This window comes from Rhinolophus sinicus, linkage group LG14, assembly GCF_036562045.2.
Source record: "Rhinolophus sinicus isolate RSC01 linkage group LG14, ASM3656204v1, whole genome shotgun sequence".
Lineage (NCBI taxonomy): Eukaryota > Metazoa > Chordata > Mammalia > Chiroptera > Rhinolophidae > Rhinolophus > Rhinolophus sinicus.
The window spans coordinates 24,431,004-24,457,691 of NC_133763.1; the positions used below are offsets into that span (position 1 = coordinate 24,431,004).

General features: G+C 36.8%; 1 long non-coding RNA gene across 1 annotated transcript; it reads right to left on the minus strand.

The window, feature by feature from the left end:
• Positions 1-6,489: 6,489 nt before the first annotated feature.
• On the minus strand, positions 6,490-25,299 carry LOC141568582 (uncharacterized). Its single transcript, XR_012491741.1, has 3 exons — positions 19,781-25,299; positions 12,943-17,959; positions 6,490-11,702 (listed from the first exon to the last, which is right to left on the minus strand). It is a non-coding gene; the product is annotated as an uncharacterized LOC141568582 (long non-coding RNA).
• Positions 25,300-26,688: the final 1,389 nt, after the last annotated feature.

Here is a 26,688-nt window from a genome sequence, read left to right on the forward strand (position 1 = left end):
AATTTTTTTCTCTTGCCTGATTGCTCTGGCGTGGACTTCCAACACTATGTTGAAAAGCAGAGGTGATAGGGGAGAGCCCTTTCATGTTCCTGAATGTAGAACAAAGGGCTTCAGTTTTTCACTGTTAATTATGAGATTAGCTGAGGGTTTGTCATATATGACCTTTATTATGTTAAGGTATTTTCCTTCTATACCTATTTTATTAAGTGTTTTAATCATAAATGGATGTTGTATCTTGTCAAATACTTTTTCTGCATCAATTGATATATTCATATGACTTTTGTCCTTTATTTTGTTTATGTGATGTATCACATTGATGGATTTGTGGATGTTGAACCATCCTTGTGCCCTTGGGATGAAACCAAGTTGGTCGTGATGAATAATCTTTTTAATGCATTGTTGCATTCGATTTGCTAGAATTTTGTTTAGGATTTTTGCATCTGTATTCATCAGAGATATTGGTCTGTAGTTTTCCTTTTTTGTGTTGTCCTTACCAGGTTTTGTTATCAGGGTAATGTTGGCCCCATAAAATGAGTTAGGGAGTACTGTCTCTTCAATTTTTTGGAAGAATTTGAGCAGGATTGGTATTAGATCCTCTTTGAAGGTTTGGTAGAATTCACTAGTGAAGCCATTTGGTCCCGGACTTTTTCTTTTGGGTAGGTTTTGGATGACTGATTCAATTTTGTTACTGGTGATGGATCTGTTTAGATTTTCCAGTTCTGCATGCTTCAGCCAAGGAAGGCTATATGTTTCTAAGAATTTGTCCATTTCTTTTAGGTTATTGAATTTGGTGGCATATAGTCTTTCCTAGTATTCTTGGATGATACTTCATATTTCTGTGGTATCTGTGATAACTTTTCATTTTTCATTTCTGATTTTATTAGTGTCTTCTCTCTTTTTATCTTAGTGAGCCTAGCCAAGGGATGTCAATTTTGTTAATCTTTTCAAGGAACCAGCTGTTTGTCACATTAATTTTTTCTATTGTCTTTTTGTTCTCTATCTCATTTAGTTCTGTACTGATTTTTGTTATTTTCTTTCTTCTGCTGATCTTGGGTTTCATTTGTTCTTCTTTTTCTAGTTCTTTAAGGTGTAATGTGTGGTTATTTATTTGGGATGTTTTTTTTGTTTCTTGAGATAGGCCTGCAATGATATAAATTTCCCTCTTAAAATTGCTTTTGCTGCATCCCCAAAATTTTGATATGATGTATTTTCATTCTCATTTGTTTCTATGTATATTTTGATCTCTCGTCTAATTTCTTCTTTGACTTGATCGTTCTTTAACATATGTTGTTTAATCTCCACGTGTTTGTGGTTTTTCCTGCTTTCTTTTTGCAGTTGATATACAATTTCAAAGCCTTGTGATCAGAGAATATGCTTGGTATGATTTCAATATTCTTAAATTTGCTGAGGTTAGTTTTATGTCCCAATATATGGTGTATCCTTGAGAATGTTCCATGTACACTAGAAAAAAATGTATACTCTGATGTTTTAGGATGAAGTGCTCTATAAATGTCAATTATGTCCATTTTATCTAATGCGTCATTTAGGGCTGCTATTTTGTTATTTGTTTTCTGTTTGGATGATCTATCCATAGCTGTCAATGATGTATTCAGGTCCCCTAGTAAAATTGTGTTTTGGTCAATTTCTCCCTTTAGTTCTGTTAGTAGTTGCTTGGTATATTTCGGTGCTCCCTGATTGGGCCATAAATATTGATGACTGTTATGTCTTCTTGTCGTATAGTCCCCTTTACCATTATGAAATGTCCATCTTTGTCTCTTGTTACCTTTTTCACCCTGAAGTCTGTTTCATCTGATATCAGTATAGCTACACGTGATTTTCTCTGGATACTGTTTGCTTGGAGTGTCAATTTCCACCCTTTCACTCTGAGTCTATGCTTGTCCTTGTGGCTGAGAATAGTCTCGAGAAAGCATATGGTTGGGTTTAGTTTTTTGATCCAATGTTCTACTCTGTGTCTTTTTATTGGTGAGTTCAGTCCATTTACATTTAGGGTGATTATTGATAATGAGGATTTCCTGTCATTCTATCTTTAGTTTTCTGGTAACACAGTGTCTCAATTGTTTCTTTGCCTTTTTCTTGTTGTCTATTATTTCTGTGTGGTGGTATTCTTTGATGTTTCCCTCTGTTTCTTCTTTTATTACAGTATATATTTCAGTTCTGGATGTTTTTGAGTGGTTACCCTTAAGTTTATGTAAAAGAAAGTTTGATATTTAGAGTATTCCATTTTCTTCAGCATGCCTACTTTTTCCATTCCCATATTCCGATTCAGGCCTTTACTCTCCCCCTTTTTATGTTTTGGTTGCCACAAATTGTCCCTGTTGATGGTAGTCAAATAGCCTCCTTTATTATTTCTTGTAGTGTATGTCATGTATTCGAAAATTCCCTCAGCTTCGGTATGTCTAGAAAGGTCTTTATTCCTCCTTCATATCTAAAGGACATCTTTGCTGGGTATATTATTCTTGGCTTATAATTTCTTTCAATAGTTTGAATATTTGGTTCCACTGCCTCCGGGCTTGTAGAGATTCTGCTGAGAAATCTGGTGATAATCTAATGGGCTTTCCTTTGTAGGTTACTGTCTTCTTTTCCCTGGCTGCCTTGAGGATTCTTTCTTTGTCATTGATTTTTGACAGCTTCAATATAATGTGCCTTGGAGAAGGCCTGTTGGGGTTGAGGTAATTAGGTGTTCTATTTGCTTCTTGGAGTCGAGGATCCAGTTCTTTCCACCAGTTTGGGAAGTTCTCATCGACTATTTGTTTGAATATACTCTCTGTTCCCTTCTCTCGTTCTTCTCCTTCTGGTTTGCCCATTATCTTATATTGCTCTTTCTGATAGAGTCAGAAATATCTTGTAGACTTCTTTCATTCTTTTAAGTCTCCAGTCTCTTCCTTTTCCCATTACTGTCATTTCCAGGTTTCGATCTTCAATGTGACTGGTTCTTTCTTCTTTCTGGTCAAGTCTACTACCTAAGCTGGCTATTTCATTCTTAATTTCTCCTCTTGAGTTCTTCATCTCCAGAAATCCTATTTGGTTCTTTTTTAAAATTTCAATCTCTTTGGTAAGCTGTTCATGTTTTTCTTTGATTGTATTTCTGAGTTCATTAAACTGCTTTTCTATGTTTCTTGCATCTCACTGAGTTTTTTCAGAACTGCAATCTTGAATTCTCTGTCATTTAAGTCACATATTTCCATATCTTTAAATTCATTTTATGGATACTTTTCACTTTCTTTCTGAGCTGTCTTGTTGCCTTGGTTATTCACGGCAATTAACGATTTATTATTTCTCTTCCTAAACATCTACAGGAGTGGATTCTGCAACAGGTTGATAGAAAGAGGTTTTTCTTTTCTTTTCCAGACATGTTTTATTTTCTGTTCCAGAATGTTTTATTTTCTCTCTGACTACAGCCTTTTTTTCTCTCTCTCACTGTAGTGGTATATTTTCTCTGTACTATTGTAGCTTCTCACACAACTGGGGCATTCCCTAGAAGGTGGGCTTCTCCATTAACAGTTCACCTGGGTCATAGGGCTCTCGTCCCTGTGGGGATGCAGAGAGCTTTTGTAGTTCCAAAGCTCTTCCTACACCAGATTCAGAGCCCATGTGTTTCAGCAGTTCTGTTTGCTCCTGCAGGGATCCACCCAGATAAGTGGGGCCAGGGTCGGGGTGAGTTTTGAGAATCGGCCCAGAGCAATGGCAGCGACCACCTCCACAGCCAGTCTTGCTTCCACAGCTCCCTCCCCTTTGCCGGAACTAGTTGGGCTGCGAATCTGTGTCTGTGGACCACAGTTCTCAGAACAGCAAATATTCTGTTCTTTTGATCTGACAGTGCTACTGTTCCGCTTCTTGCACCGGGCAGGTGGGGGCAGGGCAAGTTCTGGGAGGGTAGTGAGGGCGCGGGTAGTCTCAGTGCCTAAGGCTTTCGTTCTCTGTGGCAGTGAGGGCTTAAACCACCGTTTTCAGCCGTCTTCCCTCAGTCTTTGCTCCGAGGTCTCTAGCGTGAGCATTGCATTCAGTTGTGTTATATGCTATCCCCTCAGCCCTGTGGGCCATAAACAGAGACCTAGTAGTCCGAGTTCTTCCCTCTCCCTCAGCTGTGGTTGTTCTGGGATGCAGCGAGCTCGGAGCACTGAGCTAGGTCTGCGTGCTGAGCCAGCGCTGCTCCGTCTCTGCACTTCTCCGTTTCCTCCACCCCTGCTCGCGCAATTTTCCCATCTTTAGGTGAATTGAGTAGTGAGACTCTTCATCTTGCCTGTCTGCTGTGCAGGGAGTCCTTTGTGGAGTTATAGTTTTTCAATTTGTTGTAAATTCCAGGGAAGATTTCCAGAGGCTCACCTCACGCCGCCATTTTGATGACGTCCTCAAATTCACTTTGTTAATAGGACACACATTAGTTGAATGAGTGGTGAATGAAAATATGGCTCTACATTTCAAGAAGTTTACTGCAGAGGGATAATTAATAACTGCCACTTAACGAATTCATATCCTTTCCAGCGATTAACCCTATAAACATTATTTCACTTAATCTACAATATGAGGTAAATTTTCCTATGTACTTTTTATAGATTAAAAACGATTTGGAAAGGTTAGCCATTTGCACAAGGTTATGACATAGTGGAGACAGGATTTGGATCCCAACTCTACACTCTTTTTGTCATAACCTACTGCCTTCCAAAGACATTCATTAAATGCCTAATGTGAATATGGAACTATACCGGGGGCTTGAAACTGTAAAACTAATGTGTATCCAGATGATGATCCTACTTAGGGCTTAGTGGAAGAAAAATAAAATAGGCAACAATAACAAAAATAACAACAAATAAAAATTTTACAACCAATTAATCATAGCATTTTTGAATTGGCCCTTAAACACAAAAGGATTGTCTGCATAATTTAGTTTTGCTCAACACTGGGTAGAGCTATTGGGGGTTAGGTATGTTTCCATGGTACGCCTTCAGGTCTTCTATGGTTTTCTACTTACCTTCAGTCCCAGTCCCTATGACTGCTTCCTTTTCCCAAATTCAAATCTCTTGTGTTTCTCACCTTCCCAAGCCTTTCCATTCTGTGTCTAATCTCTGTGTCTAGTCCTCTGACTTTTTTCCTTCATGGCAAATCAATTCTCATTTTCAAAGATTCCCCCTATATGTTTGTTTCTTTTCTGAGGACACAACTTCCCCCATGGCTCTCTCATCATTCTCTATCAAGTACGGTCACTACCCTAACTATTCAAAAAATGCTCTTAAATTTCTAGCCATATTGATGTAGGAATATTTCTGGTGAGTGCTGGGATCGTGTCTCCTGAAACCAAAGAATGGAAACATGGACCAAGGAGAGGTGAGAAGTTTCAAAAGGGGATAATTTATTAATAAGCAAAGAAATGCAGCTCCCCAGTGAGAGGGGGCTCCCCGAATGGGACACCCCCCCCTAAGGCAAAAGCTCTTGCCTGTTTGGGGAAGGGGAGATGGTGCCTTTTAACAGAATTTGTCTACCAGGTTTGTTCTGTTTGCCCATCCTAAAAGGGATTAGCAAAATAACCCATTCCTATCCATCAGATTTGTTCCCTTTATCCTGCCAAAAGGGATTTATGAGATAATTTATTAGTTAACCTCAAGGCGCTGTTACATTTTGTCCTGGAGTGAATGAGTTACTTCAGAACCTGGGGTTTCAGAATATGGCTGTTCTTTTGTTTATTCCACCAGGGACCTTCCTGTCTGCCTAACAACATGCTAACTAACCTGTCTCAATATCACTACTATTTGTTACTGCCAAGTATAAATCTGATTATTCCCCACCATCCATGGAGTCTTCTGGGGATTAGATAAAGCAATCTATAAAAGTCTTATAATAGTAATGGCTCAATCCTTATTAGCTTATTACTTTAGACTTTAATAACTCACAATCGTCTTTTCCTTCCCAACTCCTGCCTTCATTCTGGGTGGTGTTATTGGGAAATTTATCCATTTGATAGGGTAGGTAGATAGATTTAAAAAAGCAGGAGAAGGAGAAATTTAGCCCTAGTTAGAAAGCCCCTTTCTGCAGCTCCTAATGGGGTCAAGACCCGTTGCAGCTGCCCGGCAGTATTCCTGGCTGACACATACCCCTAAGGGATGTGTTTACTGAAGCCCCTAAATCAAAGAAATGCTTTTTTTTTAAATTTATTTTTTAAATTTATTGGGGTGACAATTGTTAGTAAAATTACATAGATTTCAGGTGTACAATTCTGTATTACATCATCTATAAATCCCATTGTGTGTTCACCACCCAAAGTCAGTTCTCCTTCCATCACCATATATTTGATCCCCCTTACCCTCATCTCCCACCCCCCCACCCCTTTACCCTCTGGTAACCACTAAACTATTGTCTGTGTCTATGAGTTTTTGTTTCTCATTTGTTTGTCTTGTTCTTTTGTTGTTTTTGGTTTATATACCACATATCAGTGAAATCACATGGTTCTCTGCTTTTTCTGTCTGACTTATTTCGCTCAGCATTACACTCTCAAGATCCATCCATGTTGTCACAAATGTTCCTATATCATCTTTTCTTACCGCCGAATAGTATTCCATTGTGTATATATACCACAACTTCTTTATCCATTCATCTATCGAAGGACATTTTGGTTGTTTCCATGTCTTGGCCACCGTAAACAAAGCTGCAGTGAATATTGGAGCACACGTGTCTTTATGTATAAATGTTTTCAGATTTTTTGGGTAGATACCCAGGAGAGGGATTGCTGGGTCATATGGTAATTCTATTCATAATTTTTTGAGGAACCTCCACACTGCCTTCCATAACGGCTGCACCAGTCTGCATTCCCACCAACAGTGTATGAGGGTTCCTTTTTCTCCACAGCCTCTCCAACACTTGCTACTATTTGTCTTGTTGATGATAGCCATTCTGACTGGGGTGAGGTGATATCTCATTGTGGTTTTATTTGCATTTGTCTGATGATTAGAGATGTTGAGCATTTTTTCATGTCTATTTGCCATTTGTATGTCCTCTTTGGAGAAATGTCTCTTCAGGTCCTCTGCCCATTTTTCAATTGGGTTGTTTGTTTTTTTGTTGAGTTGCATGAGTTCCTTGTATATTCTGGATATTAGCCCCTTATCGGAAGCACTGTTTGCAAAAATCTTCTCCCATTCAGTTGGTTGCCTCTTTATTTTGTCGATGGTTTCTTTTGCTGTGCAGAAGCTTTTAAGTTTCATATAGTCCCATTCGTTTATTTTAGCTTTTACTTCCCTTGCCTTTGGAGTCAAATTCATAAAATGCTCTTTGAACCCAAGGTCCATAAGTTTAGTACCTATGTTTTTCTCTATGCAATTTATTGTGTCAGGTCTTATGCTTAAGTCTTTGATCCCTCCAGAGATCGCATGATTATCCAATGGTGCTTGTGGGCATTGTATCACTTACTGGACTGAACTGTCATCGCACCCCAACAGTTTACTTAGCATTCCTTAGCATTCCTTTCCACAAGGCTGTACAGTCCTTGAGAAGAAGACCTGGTCTGATTGAAATTTTTCTTTTTTTGGAAACATTTCTGGTGCCTAGTACTGCCTGGACTAAAGCATTGACAGAGACAATTAGTTACATAATCTCATTTATTCTAGCCTAGAACTTGATGAAGTGGTCTCTTGGGACAAATCTATATCCCATCTCCTCAGAGATATTAGTAACTCTATCTGAATATCAAAAGGATCGCTTGTCTTCTTTTACATTTAAATTATATGGCTAGAGGTGGAATGTATGCATAAATACCACAAAGATAATTTAAAGATCTATGAATTTACACTATTATTTCTACAGCATTTGCTTTATTTTTGCCTCCTAATCTCTACCAGGAAAAGGTGATATAAGATTTTTAAAACATAGCTGAGATATTTTTTTCCAATTACTTTCTATTTTAAACACTAAACGAAAAGTACTGAATTTATTTCTTGCCAGCATAAAAAAAATAGTTTGGTCATTTTTTTGAGCATTTAATTTGCTATTAAATAAATTTGAAAAAGAAAATATATTAGAAATATTTTCCTTGTAGATTATTTAACTGTGAATTAAATAATTTCCAATAAAAAAACTATTCTTTGAATGTGAAAACTACCTACTAAGCTTTTGATCAAAGCATACGAAAACCAAAAACATTTTCAAAATAAAATTAGCTTCTGCATGGTCTTTGTACAAAAATCTGGAAGTAGAGCAAAGTTAAATTTCCTTCTTTGTGAGGAACAGCTCTCAGTGGGAATGTGCTAAAGTATTTTTGCACTTGAGAAATGGTAAGAATTTTGACAATTTAAATACATTTCCTGTGGTTGGAATTATATTTCTAAAAATATTTGAAATTTCTTGAAGTTGCTTTGGTTATCTTGTGCTGTGTGATTTCTTAGTCTTTCAATACGTCTGCATGGGTAGACATCAACATAAAATAGGCATGTCTGATTTGCGAATTTCTTTCAATCAACACATAAGAGAATTCTATGGAAAGGAATTATTCTAGAAGAATAAACTGTTGTGAGTTAGATTTCTAATTGTTGAAAGCAGTCACCTCTTAGAATTATTCTTAGCTTATTAACTGTTTCCAAAAGGAATGCTACCTGGTTTTATCTAAGAAATGCAATGCTAAGTTAATCCTTAAATCATTGACTCATTAGACTGTCTTAAGAAAGGCAGTATGAATGGTATTATTTTACAAAGTTTAACACCGAATGTTTTAGTTAAAACAATTGTGAATGCTCTTAGAAATGTGCATCTGAAGGAATGCACCATGAACTAGCTGTCCAGGTATTCACGCTTCCTGTTATAGCATTTCAACTCTGTATTTGCATTTACTTCTTTCTAAAAATTAACTAAATTATCATGATTTACTTGAAGGCCTCCTAACAACTCAGAGGCTATTTCCCTTTTCTCTCTCTACCCCAGGCCTTACAGAGCACATTTACCCTCCTCTTCTGCCAAGGTTAGACAGGAGTTAAAATCAGCTCCACTCTCGCAACAGACATATTGTTTTCACAGTCTCATCCTAAATATCTCACTAGCTCTTCAGAGCAAGCAGTCCTCATCATAGAGTTCAGGCTCCCACTTTGGTTTTCCCCATCCTTCTGTTTTTATTGTAGCTTCCAGGATATCCTCTTTCAATCTCGCTTTGATCAGCTATAATTTACAAGAAATGAAACACATCAATTTTAAGTCAATAATTTTTTTAAAAATTGGTTTGTGTGTTTTTTCCAGGACCTATTAGCTCCAAGTCAAGTTGTTGCCCTTCATTCTAGTTGTGGAGGGCGCAGCTCAGCTCCAAGTCCAGTTGCCGTTTTAAATCTAGTTGTGGGGGGTGCGGCCCACCATCCCATGCGGGCATTCAACTGGCAACTTTGTTGTTAAGAGCACACTGCTCTAATCAACTCAGCCAACTGGCCACTTCCTTAAGTTGATAATTTGATGTCAACAAATTTATAAAGTTATGTAATTACCACCTAAATTATGAGAAAAAAATTTCCATCACTCAAGAAAGTTCTATTGTGCGCCTTTAAAGTTAGTCCCATCCCCTAACCTCTGGAAACCACTGATCTGCCTTTTGTCACTATGGTTTTTCCATTTCTAGAATTTTATATATAAGTGGAAAGCTACAGTATGTAAACTTTTGTACAGGGCCAGGAGTAGTCTGAGGGGAGTGCTTTTGTGTCTGACCTCTTTCACTTAGCATAATACTTTTGACATTCTCCTGCCTTGTTGCCTGAATCTATGGTTTGGTCCTTTGCTTTTGAATGACTAGTACAAATCCATTGAATGACTACTACAAGTTCTTTATCCACTCACCTATTGACGGACATTGAGTTTTTTCTAGTTTTTATTTGTTGTAAAGCTGCTTTAAAGTTCTGCTGTACTGGTCTGTGTGGACATAGGAATTTACGTATTTCTCATGGCTAAATACAAGAGTGGGACTACTGTGTAAGCAATTAATTTTATATGACTGAATTTTTTCTAAATTGTCCATACCATTTTACATTTTTACCAGAAATGTATGAGAGTTACAGTTGCTTTATATCTTTGCCAACATTTCGTATTGGAAGTCTTTTTAGTTTTACAATTTAATGGGTATGAAGTGGTTTCTCAGTATGATTTTTAATTTTAATTTTCCCAATGACTAATAATCATCTTTTCATGTGCTAATTTGCCATTTACTTCTTAGTGAGATGTGCTTGGTTGTATTTATCTTCGTGTTTCTTTTACCTGGGGTTTGTTGAGCTTTGATCTGTTGGTTTATAGTTTCCATACATGATAAATATTCAGCCATTATTTCTTTTTCATTTTTTAAAGTTTTTTTTTTTTTTTTTTAATTGGGGAAGGGGAACAGTGTATACTTCCTGGACTTTTTCCAAGTCAAGTTGTTGTCCTTTCAATCTTAGTTGTGGAGGGCCCCGTTCAGCTTCAGATCCAGTTGCCATTGTTAATTGCAGGGGCTGCAGCCCACCATCCTTTGCAGGAGTCGAAGAGTCCAACTGGCAACCTTGTGATTGAAAGCTCACTGGCCCATGTGGGAATCGAACTGGCAGCCTTCAGCATTAGTAACACGGAGCTCCAACTGATGGGGAAATTGACCTTAAAATGGTTCCCTGCCACGTGGAACTGAGCTAAAATAGTGGCCCCAGTGGAGAGAGAAGTCCCCAGTCTAAGCCCTAGCCCACTTCCACATAACCCCCTTCAAGCCACACCTTTAGCCAATCACCAGATGACACCTACCCCTTCCCCAACTCAAGGAAGTCCCCAACCCATAAAATCCTGCTCAAAACCTTGCTGGAGGCTCAGTCTTTTGGGAAGGATCCCGCTGAGCCCACCGGCATAATAAAGCTGTGTTCTCCCTGATCTCTGTGTGCCGCTTGTTTCTCGGTCTTTGCCTTTTTTCTGCAACACAACTGCCTGAGCCACTGGGCCAGCCCCATTATTTCTTCAAACACTTTTTTTTTTTTTTTTGTCTGAGCCTCCACCTCTTCCTTTCTGAGACTTTAATTATATGTATATATGTGTGAAGTATTTTAGGCCATATTATGTCGATCTATTCATTTTTTAGAAATATTTTCCCGAGTTTCATTTTGGATATTTTCAATTGCTTTATCTCAATTTCACAGTGTATTTTTTTTGCAATGTCTTATGCTGTCTTATCTACTGTTAATCATATCCAGTGTTTCTTTTTATTTTTTTCTGTCATCTCAGATGTTATATTTTTCACATCTAGAAGTTTAATTTGGATCTTTTTACAATTTTCATTTCTTTTCTCCTTATGCTCGTGCTTTTCTCTAATCTTGAGTAGCTGCAGTGTATTTTTTATAGCTTTTTAAATGTCTTGTCTGCTAATTGTATAGGCTGTGTCATTTCTAGATCTTTGTCTGGATTATTTTTTTTTCCTGTTGGTGCTGATATGTTTTACTGTTAGGCACATGGCTGGAAAATTGGTCTATTAGAATTTATTTGACGTGTTTGATCTGCAAGAGGTCAGGCTAGAAAAGACCATAACTTCCCCGAGCAAAAATGGGTATGGAGTTTTATAGAAGGGGTAAAGGAGGTTGTTACCCCTTCAGTGCTTCAGGGGGTTTTCGTTGCATTGTCTGTAGCAACCACCAGTTTTGGGGCATGACCAAGCCCTCCAGCTCCACACCCTAGCCCGTAGGCCTCCATCTGGACTGCCCAGGCCCGCTGATCACCAGCCCCTAGGAGACAAAACACAAAGCAAGACAGGATAAGATGGTTTCGACATTCCAGGCGGCTTCTCCAGGCTTAAGGCAAACACAAGCCTGCAGGTACAAGGTACAAAGCAAGACAAGATGTTTTTTAAGATAAGAAGGTTCCTGTTCCTGGCCTAAATATGGCCTTACATACTGTTTGTTTGCCTGGTAGCTTATGATTAGACGCCAATGTCACTTTTATGTTATTGAATGTTGGATTCTTTTGTACTCATTTAAATATTTTTTAGGTTTTAATTCTAAAACTGTAGGTAAATTACTTGAAATCCATTTGATATTTTTGAGGCTTACTTTTAAGCTTTGCTACGGTGCGCCTGAGGGCGATCCAATTCCTCTTATTCTATCATGGCCAGAAGTGGAAATTTATCTAGAATCCTATTTGATATATATAGTTCTCTCAGGACTTCCTCTGAGTGAAAACATCACAACTTACCACATCATTTCTTAAAAAGCCAGACCATTTTGCCACAAAACTTAGCATAAAACAGACAATATTGAGTGGTAGCTAAGAGTTTTTGAAATGATTCAGACCTGGTTTAAATATAATCTTATTTCTGCCACTGTGAAACCTGGGGTAGTTAAACTTCTTCAGCCTTGATTTCTTCATCTGTAAAATGAGGATAATAGTATGTTCCAGTGGCTGGGTAGATTAAATGAAATAAAGTATGCAGCACATTTAGTGCCATTATCATAACTTAAAACACCAGGTTTCTTAACTATGTCAGGTATCAGATTTTATTGCAGAGAAACTTAAAAATAACCATCAGATAACTTAGCAAAATATATTAAATTATACTTTTAGTCATTTTTTCTCTTTATCGAAGTGTAATTGACAAACCTGTAAGATATTTAAAGTGTACATTGTGATAATTTGATATACTTATGTTATGATTAACACATTTAATTAACTAAATTCTAATTAACACATTCATCACCTTACTATTTATCTTTTGTGTGTATGAGGCCATTTAAGTTCTACTCTTACCACATTTCAAGTATATAATACATTGTTATCAGCTGTAGTTACCATGTCATACATTGGATACTCAGACCTTATTCATCTTATAACTGAAAGTTTGCACCCTTTTACCAACCCCTTCCTATTTCCCCCACCCCTAGTCCCTGGAAACTTGTTTTCTACTCCGTTTCTATGACTTTGACTTTTTTTCAGATTTCATAAATGACAGTATGCAGTATTTGTTCTTACCTTTGTCTGGCTATTTCCCTTAGCATAAGGCCCACAAGATCTATCCATTTTGCCCATGGCAGGATTACCTTGTTTAAGGCTGAATAATAGTCTGTGGTATATATATACCACATCTTCTTAATCCATTCATCTGTTGCTGGACACTTAAGTCGTTTTCCTATCTTAGTTATCATGAATGATGCTGTGACATACATGGAAGTGCAGATATCTCTTCAAGATCATGTTTGTATTTCTTCTGGACATATACCCTGAAGAGGGAATGCTGAATCATGGTCGTTCTTAGTCATTTGTATTTCTTTAGTTACCTGTTGGTGTCATTGTCTTACTTTCTCCTTTTGAGTTATTCATGTTTTTCTTAGTGATTTGTATGACCTATGTATCTAATAAGCATACAATGATTTTTTTGCAAATATTATATCCTACTTTAGTCTCTTTTGTCTAATTACATTTGCAACCATTGTGCTTATTAGACACTTAAAGTTTTTATAGTCAAATCTGGCTTTTCCTTTTAGAGGCCTTCTACTGTTTTGATGCTTAGAGAGATTTATTTATCTAATTCAACGAATGGCTCAAGAGCCAAACAACAAACCTGAAAGGTTCTTTATTATGTAAAGGCTACTCATTATTTGTTAACTATAATAAATATATTATAAGTTTATTTTATTTTGTTTTTGTTTTTTTGGATTGGGGGTAAGGATTTCTTATTTTTCTAAAAATTAAAGTTTATTGGGGTGACAACTGTTAGTCAAGTTATATAGATTTCAAGTGTACAAGTCTGTATTACATCATCTATAAATCCCATTGTGTGTTCACCACCCAAAGTCAGTTCTCCTTCCATCATCATATATTTGATCCCTTTTACCCTCATCTACCACCCTCCTCCCCCCTTACCCTCTGGTAATCAGTAAACTATTATTCCCAACACATGTCTAACTGTGTTTACAAGCAAACCACAACATAACCCACTCTTACCTGTCCCTTCAGATATAAGAGAAACCAAAGACTAAAATGTCTATGGTAGAGTTTCTCAACCTGAGATCCTTGGTTTTCTGTTGGTAAATACTGAATTTTGTGCATTTTTTCTGGGTCAGAATATCTATAACTTTAAACAAACTAAAAGGTTTTATGACCCACTAAAAAGTTACGATCTATAGTTTGGTAACAGGAACTGTTTCGTCTATCTACACTGTCCCATCTCACCCGAAAATTGAAGTCTTCTATCTACTCTTCATGCTGCATTTATTCTTTCTGTTGTCTCCATCCCTCATTTTGCTTGTTTATTTTGAAAAATAAATATTGAAATTTGTGGATTAATACTTTTATTCTATTTTGTGAATCTGGATTGGTGTGTCTCTCATAGAGTATAAGCTTCTTGAGACCTGAATCTGAGTCACTATAGTCAGTTAGTGTGCAATTTTATACCAATGTTTAAAAATAATTTTAATAGGAGTTTTCTAAATCTGGGCTCTGAAATATACCATTTACATCACACAATCTTGGTGCTCATGACATTGTATTATATTTACCAGCTGTTAGTTGGCGGCTAGTGAAAGGGGGAGAGATGGCTTTATTCATATTGTTCTCACAGCTAATGCACTGTGCGAGGCACATATTTCAAACTACAGAACAGTATTAAAAGTGAAAAGAGCTCTCTATCCAACCCCAAATACCTCATTCTGCTCCTTGGCAACAATCATTGTTTATAATTTTTCTTATTTATTTATTTATTTATTTATTTATTTATTTATTTATTCCCCTGGTTTATTGAGACATAATTGACACATAACATTGCATTGCTTTTAAGTATGTAACATAATGAATGGATATATGTATATATTCCGAATGATTACCAAAATAAGTTTAGTCAAAATCCATCACCTCACAAAGTTATAATTGTTTTTCTTGTGATGAAAACTTTAAGACTTACTCTCTTAACAACTTTGACATATATAATACAGTATTGTTAACTATAATCACCAAGTGGTATATTATTTATTTATCCCAGAACTTATTTGTTTTATAACTGGAAATGTGTACCTTTTGACCACATTTGCCCATTTTACTCAACCCCCTATCTCTTGCCTCTGGTAACCACTAATCTGTTTTCTACATTTATGAGTTCAGGTTTTTTAGATTCCACATGTAAGTGAGATCATACAGTATTTGTCTTTGACTTATTTCACTTAGCATAATGCTTTCAAAGTCCATCCATGTTGTTGCAAATAAGGATTTCCTTATTTCTCAATGCTGAATAATATTTATATTTTATATATGAAGGTCTGACAATAAAGTTCACGAACTCATCCTAGAAAAAGTGGTACATACCACATTGCTAAATATTACTATGGTCACCTTTGCAGTTCTCCCCTTGGGAAGCTATGCACTGATGCCAGTGCCTAGTCCACCCTTCAAAGCAATTTTGAACTCTTTTTCTGGAATGGCCATCAGAGCTTTCATTGTATTACCCTTGATGTCCTGAATGTTATCAAAATGTCTTCCTTTCAATATTTCCTTTATCTTCAGGTAAAGAAAGAAGTCATTGGGAGCCAGATCAGTTCCAATACAGTTGTTTATTGGCTAAAAACTCCCTCAAAGACCAATATAATGAAAATTATAAGACATTTTTAAAGGAAATTGAAGAAGACAGAAATAAATGGAAAGACATTCTGTGTTCATGGATTGGAAGAATCAACATAGTTAAAAACGGCTATATCACCCAAAGCAATATACAGATTTGATGCAATCCCCATCAAAATCCCAATGGCATTTTTTAAAGAAATAGAACAAAAAATCATCAGATTTGTATGGAACCACAAAAGACCCCGAATAGCCAAAGCAATCCTAAGAAAAAAGAACAATGCTGGAGGTATCACAGTCCCTGACTTCAGCTGGGCAACAATAACCAAAACAGTATGGTATTGGCAGAAAAACCAGACACATAGACCAATGGAATAGAATTGAGAACCCAGAAATAAACCCACATAAATACTGACAGACAATTTTTGACAAAAAATCAAAAACATACAATGGAGAAAAGACCACCTCTTCAGTAAATGGTGCTGGGAGAATTGGAAAGCCACGTGCAAAAGAATGAAACTGGACTGCTATCTGTCACCATGTACCAAAATTAACTCAAATGGATCAAAGACCTAAACATAAGACCTGAAACAATAAATTGCAGAGAAGAAAACATAGGTACTCAACTTATGGACATTGAGTTCAAAGAACATTTTATAAATTTGACTCCAAAGGCAAAGGAAGCAAAAGCTAAAATAAATGAATGGGACTATATCAAACTAAAAAGCTTCTGCACAGCAAAAGAAACCATCGACAAAATAAAGAGGCAACCAACTGAATAGGAGAATATTTTTACAAACAATGCCTCCAATATGGGGCTAATATTCAAAATATATAAGAAACTCATACAACTCAACAACCACAAAACAAACAATCCAATTAAAAAATGGGCAGAGGATCTGAATAGACATTTCTCCCAAGAAGACATACGAATCACCAATAGACATATGAAAAAATGCTCAACATCACTAATCATCACAGAAATGCAAATAAAAACAACAATGAGATATCACCTCACACAAGTTAGAATGGCTATCATCAACAAGACAAATAATAAAAAGTGTTGGAAGGCTGTGGAGAAAAAGGAACCCTCATACACTGTTGGTGGGAATGCATATTGGTGCAGCAGCTATGGAAGGTAGTGTGGAGGTTCCTCAAAAAATTAAGAATAGAATTACCATGTGACTCAGCAATCCCTCTTCTGGGTTATCTACCCAAAAAATTTGAAAACATTTATCTGTAAAGATATATGTGCTCCAATGTTCATTGCAGCTTTATTTACAGTTGCCAACACATGGAAACAATCAAAGTGTTCTTCGATAGATGAATGGATAAAGAAGTTGTGATACATAACACATTGGAATACTATTCTACAATAAGATGAAATAGTACCATTTGTGACAACATGGATGGATCTTGAGATTATTTCACTGAGTGCAGTAAGTCAGACAGAAAAAGTCGAGAACCATAAGATTTCACTGATGTGGTATATAAAACTGAAAATAACAAAAGAACAAGACAAACAAATGAAGAAACAAAACTCATAGACACAGATAATAGTTTAGTAGTTACCAGAGGTTAAGGGGGGAGAGGGGTAGTAGATTAGGGTAAAGGAGATCAAATATATGGTGATGGAAAGAGAACTGACCTTGGGTGGTGAACACACAATGTGATATATATAGATGATATATTATAGAATTGTACACCTGAAATCTATGTAACTTTACTGACAATTGTCACCGCAATAAACTTTAAATAAAATAAAAAATAAAAATAAAATAAAAAAGAAAGGTCAGGTTTCTAAGGTTTTCACGGTCTTTTCAACATTTCAAAATAGTAAACTCGGTTAACTGTTCATCTAGCTGGTACAAATTCATTATGAATAATCTCTCTGATATCAAAAAAGGTTAGCAACATCCTTGCAACAAGTTTGAGAACTTAATTGTCAGACCTTTGTATATCTCACATTTTCTTTACCCATTCACTTATTGATGGATACTTAGGTTGTTTTCATGTGTTGGCTATTGTAAATAATACTCCAGTGAACATGGGGGTGCAGATAGCTTCTCTTGATTACAGAATTACCAAAGTAGATGGGATATCAAAATATCGTCCATCTTTAGATCTTTAGGAAGATTTACTTATTTATCTGTTGCATTAAGGGGATGACAATCTTGTAGGACTGAATCCTTAACCTGTGGGATCTGATGCCATTTCCAGGTAGACAGTGTCATGATTGAATTAAATTGAAGGACACTCAGCTGTTGCAGAATTGCTTGAAGTGTAGAAAACACATACATCTGATATCAAAGTGAAGTTGTGTTATAGTTGAGCATTGAGTAGAGGAGACACACAGGAGTAATTTTTCTTTACAGTTATTTTCTCGTACTTCTATGGTTTTGGTAGTTAATCTTGGACATTTATTCTTTCTGTAGTCTGTCTAAAGATAATGAGAAATGAGCATCAGTGTGAATGAATGTCCTAAGGTCCCAACACCAGATACAGAATAGTTTCTTCACACCTTTCATATGCTAAATTCCCAATTACAGGAATTTGTTTCTGGACTCACAAATAGGATTTGCAAAATAGTCATATTAGGAACGCAGGAATTGCAGTAGAATTCCATACTGGAATGCAATGGTTAAACGAGTATTCAGATAAGTTGTAGCTTTGTTATAAGGAAGGAAGCAGTGAGGTTTTATAAAATGCTCAAGGCTAAGAATTATAAAATCACCAAAACACCAGTTATTGCTCAGTATATACTTACTGAAAGGAAAGATGAAGAAAAGTAACTGTTTCTCAACCTGGAATGAAACCAGATTTAGGTGTCCCTATGATTCATGGATACCCCAAAATGAAACCCTTATCCTTCTAAGAACTGTTTGTTAGTTTTCAATAACCCTTTCCTCAATCCCCACCCCATTTTTTTTTTTAACTGTGTAAGATTAAGAAGAATTCTGCATTGCAAGATTGATAATGATTCTCTTTCATTTATTGTTTTGTATATATTAATGTATTGCCAGTGTTTTTGTTCACTGAATAGTCATGCACTTGAAAAATTGAGATCTGTTCAGATTTATGCTATATAATACCAAAGAAGCACATAACCAGATTTAAATAATATTGAATAAATCAGATGTGGTGAAAAAATATAGGAAATTCTGTCATTGGTATAATAATCCACAAAGTTATACAGGGGTCCTATGAGATCAAAATAAAGAATAATGTTTTATTCTGTGCTCCAGACATAGTTACTGATCCATTGGAAGTTGTTCTATAATACCGTATGATAGGCTGTTGAGGGTCTGCACTAGAGCATGTGATTTAGTTCCTTTTCATGGGATTTTAAAAATACTGGAGATGTGAAATATACCTTTGTATAATAACTAGATTATCCTCCAAGAAAATGAATTTGAGAGTGGTAAAGTGAGCAGCACAGGCAATAGCTTAGTGACACAATAATTTCGATGATTGTTCATGGAACACATGCACCCATTCTTGGGAAAGGGTGATGAAGAAGGAGCAAAAGGCTTTCTGAGGGGATGCCACATTAGCAATGAAGTAAAATGAAAGTGATTTATCAATTTATGGAGAGCAGGGGTCCTGGGGAGTAGGACTGGCTTAAGCAAAGATAGAAGTTTGGAGGAGTTTGAGGACACAGCTGAAAGAAAGCTGAGGAAGTCCTTTAAAGCCCCTGGTTCAAGACCTTGATATAGAAAAACATTTTGTTGATGTCACTGATTTGCTTGGGTGTATCTGAGGGAGTGTTGGAAAGTAGAGGGTAATCTCATGTTGAATGGGAAAGGAATTACATATTATTGAACTAAGTTGAGAATGAGGTATGTTTGAACACATGTTCTGAAGGAAAGCATTAGACCCAGACTGTCTGGAGATTTGGTTCCTTTCATGGAGAGAACTGAGGTTTGTCCTCTGTGGTCATGAATCCTTTTTTTGTTGTTGTTTTTAGTTGATTTAAATCTCTAAATAGCCCTTGGTCTAGTTCCTTCTTCCCCCAAGACCTATACCTAAACAAAATGGCCCACCATGAGAAAAGTTTTGTGACTTTCTGTGTAGTACTAGAATATTTAAAGGAATAAACAGTTCAAGTTTAATAGTGTCATCACAAAACTATGAGCTGGATAGGATCTTAGAAATCATCTAATCTAGTCTCTTCCTACCAGATAGAAATTTAGGCAGAGATTATACTACATGCAGCAAATTCAAGAAGTAAGCTTTACCTCCCTTTTCAGAGGACTGATACCTGGTTCAAGAATGTGGGGAGTTTTCCTCTTTCAGATCATCCCGCCTAGCAGGAACTGGAATAAAGTGTTTCATACTTGGTCTGGGGGGACAAAAAGGGGGAGAAGGATTCAGCTTTATCTACTGAACTATGATATCATGCCTAATTTTGCTGAGAAAAAAATGATTTCCAGGGAGGAGGGGGGTTGTAGAAGAGAGTAAACAGGGTCAAATATATGGTAATGGAAGGAGAACTGACTCTGGGTGGTGAACACACAATGTGAGATATAGATGATGTATTACAGAATTGTACACCTGAAATCTATGTAACTTTACTAACAATTGTCACCCCAATAAACTATAATTAAAAAAAACAAACAAAAAAAGATTCCCAACATTCTTGGAAGTATAGTATGTTGTCATTGTTGATCTATTACAACACTGCTTCTTCTAAAAATATTTTTCTTTTCAGCTGAATTAAAATTGGATAGTTTAAACATGATTAAAGGTAATATGGGCTTTAATGAAAGCAGAGATTTTATAAATGATCTACAAACAAGCATTCAAATAAAAACCGTGATTAATATTAACTCAACATTTCTAAACGTTTAAAAATTTCTAGCTTACAGTGACCCCTTGTGTTATTTTGAAAAACACGCAGTATGCTATTGTTAAACAAAAAAAACCTGTGAGACAGAAAGTTGTCCTGAAAGGGTTTATTGAGCTATATGCTAGCCAGAAAAAGGACCAGGTCCTGGGGCACGCAGTCTGAACTACCAGCAGCAAGGCTAAAAGGAGAAGACAAACATGTTTGCTGCCTTGGGGTTGATGGGACTCTTTTATATAATGGATTTGGAGACGAAATATGTAAGTTGTTTTGAAAGAATTTACAATGGCCATAGATAAGGAGGTGGGAGAAGGTGAAGTGGGGAAAGTCTAGGATAGGTGGATGGTTCATACAGAAAAAGTATTTCATGCTTCTGGACTGGTTGTGGGCAACAGTTTGGAAAGTCCATGTATGGAAAGTTCATGTATAAGATTGAGCGGTGGCATCTGGTGCTTGGCTATTCTTTTTAGATAATTGCTGAAATAACCACCTGGAATTGATTCAAAGTTTCAACATACATTCAGGAATGTGTGCAGTCCTTTGGTGATTTTGCGCACAACTGTTAACTGATTAACTTTCCTTTTCTCCCACCCTTCCGCCTGCTGTAAGTTAATTTAGGCATCTCAGAATTTTTCTCTTGTTACTACTATTCATATTTTCATCTTTAAAACCATCTACTGAAATAGTTACTGGCAAGACTTGGCAAACTCTATAAAATAGCTCATTTCCAGTGGTCCATGCGGTAAATTGCAAATTTCTCCAAATTAGATTCTGTTAACTAAACATACAAAAGAGCAACATTGTATTAGGTAACACCTATATATGCTATTTTTAAAATTTACAAAAATATCACTTGGAAACTAAATTTATTAAATCTCAGCTACTAAAGCAATTGGAAAAATAGAAGTTATTTTAGGAATTTAAACTTATCTATAGCCTAATATAGTGGAAGGCATTATCCAAAAAAAAAAATACATAAAAGACAGATATTTTTCAAATGTCTTAAAATCCATAATTATGCAGAATTATATGTTCCCTCAAGAACGACAAATTTAAGAAATTAGTCGTCTATGTCATAATATGAGATAAATCTAAATAACTCATACTGCACACCAAGACATTTAACTCTGGATTTGCTACTGTAATGAGAACAAAGTTTTCACCTCAAATCCTTCACAGAACATGGTAGGATGAAAAGGAGAGAAAGAAAAAGTGAGGCGGGAAAAACTGGAAGAAAGGAGGAAGGGAGGGAGGGAGGGAGAAAACAAGGAGATAGGAAGGAAAAGGAGAGAAAATGCATATGTTGGGTTGATTGTTGTTTCCTCAGAGTTTGAGCTTTATCACCACCGAATGTACTGGAGCTAGTACAATGCTTAATATATATTAGGTTGAACAGGTGAAAGGTATTAAAGAAAAAAGTATTCAGTGATACTTGTTAAAGCATAGTAAGTCAGGTTTTATTCAAGGGGACTATTGTGATAGGCATAGGACCTACTACAATTGGGAAGGAGACTGGGCTCAATTCTGAATACCACAAGGGGAAATGAGAATTTATGGCCAATGTGTGTGTGTGTGGGGGTGGGGGAGTCGGGCAGGGGATGGAACATTACAAAGAGGGAACATCAAGGGTAAAAAGGATTCTAAATAAACGGCTCTAGCAGGATTCTTGCTGAAGGCAGGCCAGGGTGAGCAGACACCCCCTGGGGGATAATGGAGGATGAGGAACTTGATGAGATTTTTGAGTGTCATCAGATACTGAGGGCTTATCAGATATCACGGATAGGAGATTTTGTCTAAACTGACTTAGGAGCATTCTTGCTAAAATTGGACAATGCAAATGTTGCTGCAAACAGGTTTGTGGTGTTCACAATAGGAAAGAATTCAAGGATGCACTGAATAAGCCAAGCAAGTGGTAAATTTATTATCAGGTTGGTGCAAAAGTAATAGTTGTTTAAAAGGTTGAAAATTGCAAAAACCACAATTACTTTTGCACCAACCTAATAAAAGAAATAGGACAAAGTCGTGGGAGTGGGCAGGCCTGGAGAAGAGCAACTGATCTGAGGAACAAAGGGTTTTAGGACTTTATTACCCTCAAAATGAGGGTGCGAAATATTCAAAATTTAGGGGTGGTGTTATAGGCATTCCCAGGCAGGTCTTCACTGACCACTCCTTCCTGTCAGGAGGCAGGGTTTGTGTCCTTATTTGACTCTAGTCAGAACTGTCTTGGTGACACAGGGGGAGATTTTTCCTGCCCCTAACGTTGATAATATTATAATCCATTATAATTAGCTAAAGTTCAGGGCAAGATGGTATCCTGTGTCTGCTCTTGGCCACCGACATCTAGTTCTGGCCGGTCTGTTAGCTGTACTTTTTCTTAAGAATGACCTTATCTCCTCCTTCATTTCCTCTCCTCTCTTCTTTCCCCTTGGCCCTATTCTTTCTGCCTGTGGTAACACAGAGACAAACACAGAAGCCCAAATGTCAAGGCCTACTTGAGGATTCAGAAGAGGCTGACTCAAGTTTGGTCAAGGAGACACTCTTTGTCAAAGGGCTGTCAAATACTGGCAATTTTACAAGTTAAACTATTTGAAGCTGACTGATAAAAACTATGAAGAATGTGTGATTTAATGTGTATATTCTCCAGCCAATTTGTATAGAATTGGGTAGATGGGTATAGTGTTCCCAGCCTAAATTTCCTCTTTCTAATCAGGCTGCACCATCAACTAGCCTGGTAGTGACACCATGTATGTGTAAACTTGTGTATAAAGTAGCCCCCCGTTATCTGTTCAATGGATACCTGAAACTGCAGATAGTACCGCACCCTACATATACTATCTTTTCACTTAAGGAAGCACTTTAGGGCTCCTCTTCGGCATATCCTAATTGCCAGCATCAGTACTCTTGCACTTTGGGGCCATTAGTAAGTAAAAGAAGGGTGACTTGAACAGAAGCACTGTGATAACAGCAACAGTTGATCTGATAGCCTCGACAGCTACTAAGTGACTAATAGGGTAGAGGGAGCATCTATTGCGAGGATAAGCATGGACAAAAGGATGATTCACGTCCAGGGCATGATGAAGCAGGACGGCTTGAGATTTCATCATGCTACTCAGAATGGCGCACAATTTAAAATTTAATTGTTTATTGAATTGTTTATTTCTGGAATTTTCCAGGTAATATTTTCAGACCATAGTTGTCTGTGGTAACTGAAACCATGGAAAATGAAACCGCATATAAGTGGGCACTACTGTAACTGCAAAGTATTATGCCACCATGATGGTAGTCTGGAGCCTTTGGAGAAACATAGCAGTGGTAAGGTGATGTATAAAGCTTATGGCCCAGCAATAAGGCAAAACATGCAAATAAGTCTGAGTTGTTAAATTAGGATTATAAGAAAGACCCTCCGCTCAAAAATTTTTTTTCTAGTTGCTCAGACAATTCTGAAAATCCTTATTAGAATACAAGGTTCCTACTAAAATGTAAGAGATCATATAAAAAGCAAATGTTTTTACTAAATTCTGTGATTGTACTTATTTCCTTTCTTGATCCTGAAATTGAAGAATGGAAGCAAAGGGAAAGAGAAGGCTAAAAATAAAAATGAGTTGGTGACAATAAAAATTAATTTTCCTAAAAGCTAGGCCTATGAAAAATACTGCATCAGAAGCTTTTGGTTCTCAAACTGGCCCCCGTACAGGAAGGGAAAGGGGACTGAAGAAAGAGGCAGACCACTCCAGATTTGCAGGTGGCTGATTTAATAACCGGGGGAACTTACAAGGCTTGTCTTGAGCAGCTGCAAGACAAATAGATCTCTGCATCCATCCACCAAATCTTAAAAGTTTATATAGAGGCCTTAACTGCATTCAGTCATATATACTTTCAAGATGGTCTCAACACCACCTTACTTTTTCAAGGTTATATCTTTGGAACAGCTCCCATTGTGGGAACGGTGGGTAGAGCATACATTCCAAGGACAAAGGAGTGGGTAAGGAGCCTCTGAATGCCCTGGGCCACCTTGCAAGTCAACCAGCATTCATGTCCCCTCAATGACCTCCTCCAAGAGAAACAAAAATAGGGAAAGAATCTAGGGTGCTGAGTTGGAGGGAACAAAGGGGGCAAATCAAGGGATACCAAATATGGTCAAACACCAATTTGTCCTCAAGAGAAAGAGACTGAAAAATCATTCATGCATTCTAAATAGTGTTTCAAGACATCAGTTTCTCAGAGATGGAAATTTTAGCAATGATTTTTCACTACCTAAAATCTTTGACTATATGGAACAACCTTATGATTGCACATGGGAGTTTAGTCATGACTTACTGTGTGGAGTGAGGGGAAGAAAAAAAACAAAACAAAAACAGATGTTTCCATGATAATTGTATAGCTGTAAACTGTAGAAGCAAACCTGAAAAAGTTTTTAAATACCTGTCCAAATTTTTAAATATCTATCAATGGACCAATTAACAAATAGTATATCCATATGGACTTTATTATATTCCATATGATAGAATACTACAAAGGCATTAAAAGAAATGCAACAAAGTCTGTATCTAATGACAAAAAAGTTTATATATGTCATCTGTCAGGAGATATATCTCCCCTACTAGTCACTAGGTGATGTCTGATCACCCTGGCCCGCCTTCAGCAAGAATCTTGCTAGATATATATCATCTATCTATGAACAAGACAAGTACCCAGATAACTTCAGAGAAGCAGGGCAGAAGTACCATAAGAGGTTTGTGGTTTCATGAAGATTCAGAGTACAGAAAATGACATTCATTTGTGCAGACCAGGAAAAAATAATTTTTAAAAATTGGCAGCCTATCGACAGGAAGGTGAGCAGAAAAAAATTCCAGGAAAAATAATAGTCTGAGCAAAAGCATAGTTGGAAAGCGGAAGATTATTTCTAGAGCAAATAATAACAGACAAAATTGAGCACTTACCACATGCCATGTGTTTTCAGCTCTTTACAAGTATTATTTCACAATACCCTGGCAATGTTGGTACAGTAGTCCCCCCTTATCCGTGGTTTCGGTTTGTGGTTTGTTACACTTGGTCAACTATGGTCTGAAAATATTAAACGGGAAATTTCAGAAATAAACAATTCACGAGTTTTAAATTGTGCACCGTTCTAAGTACTGTGATAAAATTTCACAGTCCTGCTCTATCCTGCCTGGAACGTGATTCATCACTTTGTCCAAAATAATCTCCATACTATATATACTCCCACCTTTTAGACACTTTGTAGCTGACTGGATTGTCAGATCAACTGCCTCAATATCACAGTGCTTGTGTTCAGGTAACCCTTATTTTACTTAATAATGGCGCCAAAACACAAGGAGAGTCATGCTGGCAATTCAGATATGCCAAAGAGCAGCCCTAAAGTACTTCAAGTGAAAAGGTGATAATTCTCCACTTAATAAGTAACGAAAGGGAAAAAATTGTATGCTGAGGTTAAGAACTATGGGAAGAAGGAATCTTCTATCCATGAAATTGTGAAAAAAGAAATTCATGCTAGTTTTGCTATTGCATCTCAAACTGTAAAAGTTATGGCCATTGCACATAAGTGCTTAGATCAGATGGAAAAGGCATTCAATTTGTGGTAACTACTGGGTAGTATTCAATTGTATGAATTGAACATACCACAATTTACTTACCCACATGCTACTGATAGACAATTATGGTTTTCCCATGTCACTGTATCCTTGTCAATGCCTGGTCCATAATAAATATTTGTTGAGTGAATGAATGAACTAGTGAATCAATGAGTAACAAGAAACTGATTGCAAAGCATGCTAGCCATCTGGCATGGACTCTGAGGGACTGTAGTTAATATTCTGAATTACGAGTTGCAGTGTCTAAGGGAAGATAATAGAGTTGTTGATTACCCAAGGAAATTCAACCCCAATCCAATGCCATCATTTAAAGACTTTAGAGATAAATGGGAGGGGTTGGGAAAGAACAGACTTTTACTGCTTTTGAACTCTGTACTTTTCCAGTTTTCCTAATTTTCATTAATAGCCTCAATCACCAGTTACTCAAAGGAACAGTATACATCAAGGATAATGTTTCTACTTTTAAATGTAAACAGTACCTCATTAGTCATCTTTTCAATTGCAGAGACATGCTCAGCTTGCTAAGGGCCACCACACCCTGTCTATATTTACTGAGTAAAGAATAAATGTGGCTAGGTTGCTTTGTTGTTAAAAGGAAAGACCAATTATTTAAAGCTAAAGTTGAAGTTAATACATTCTGATTTCCCAGTTAGTTTTCACGTCATGACAAGGGGCATCTTCCACATAAGAACTTTCTAACACTGACTGCCC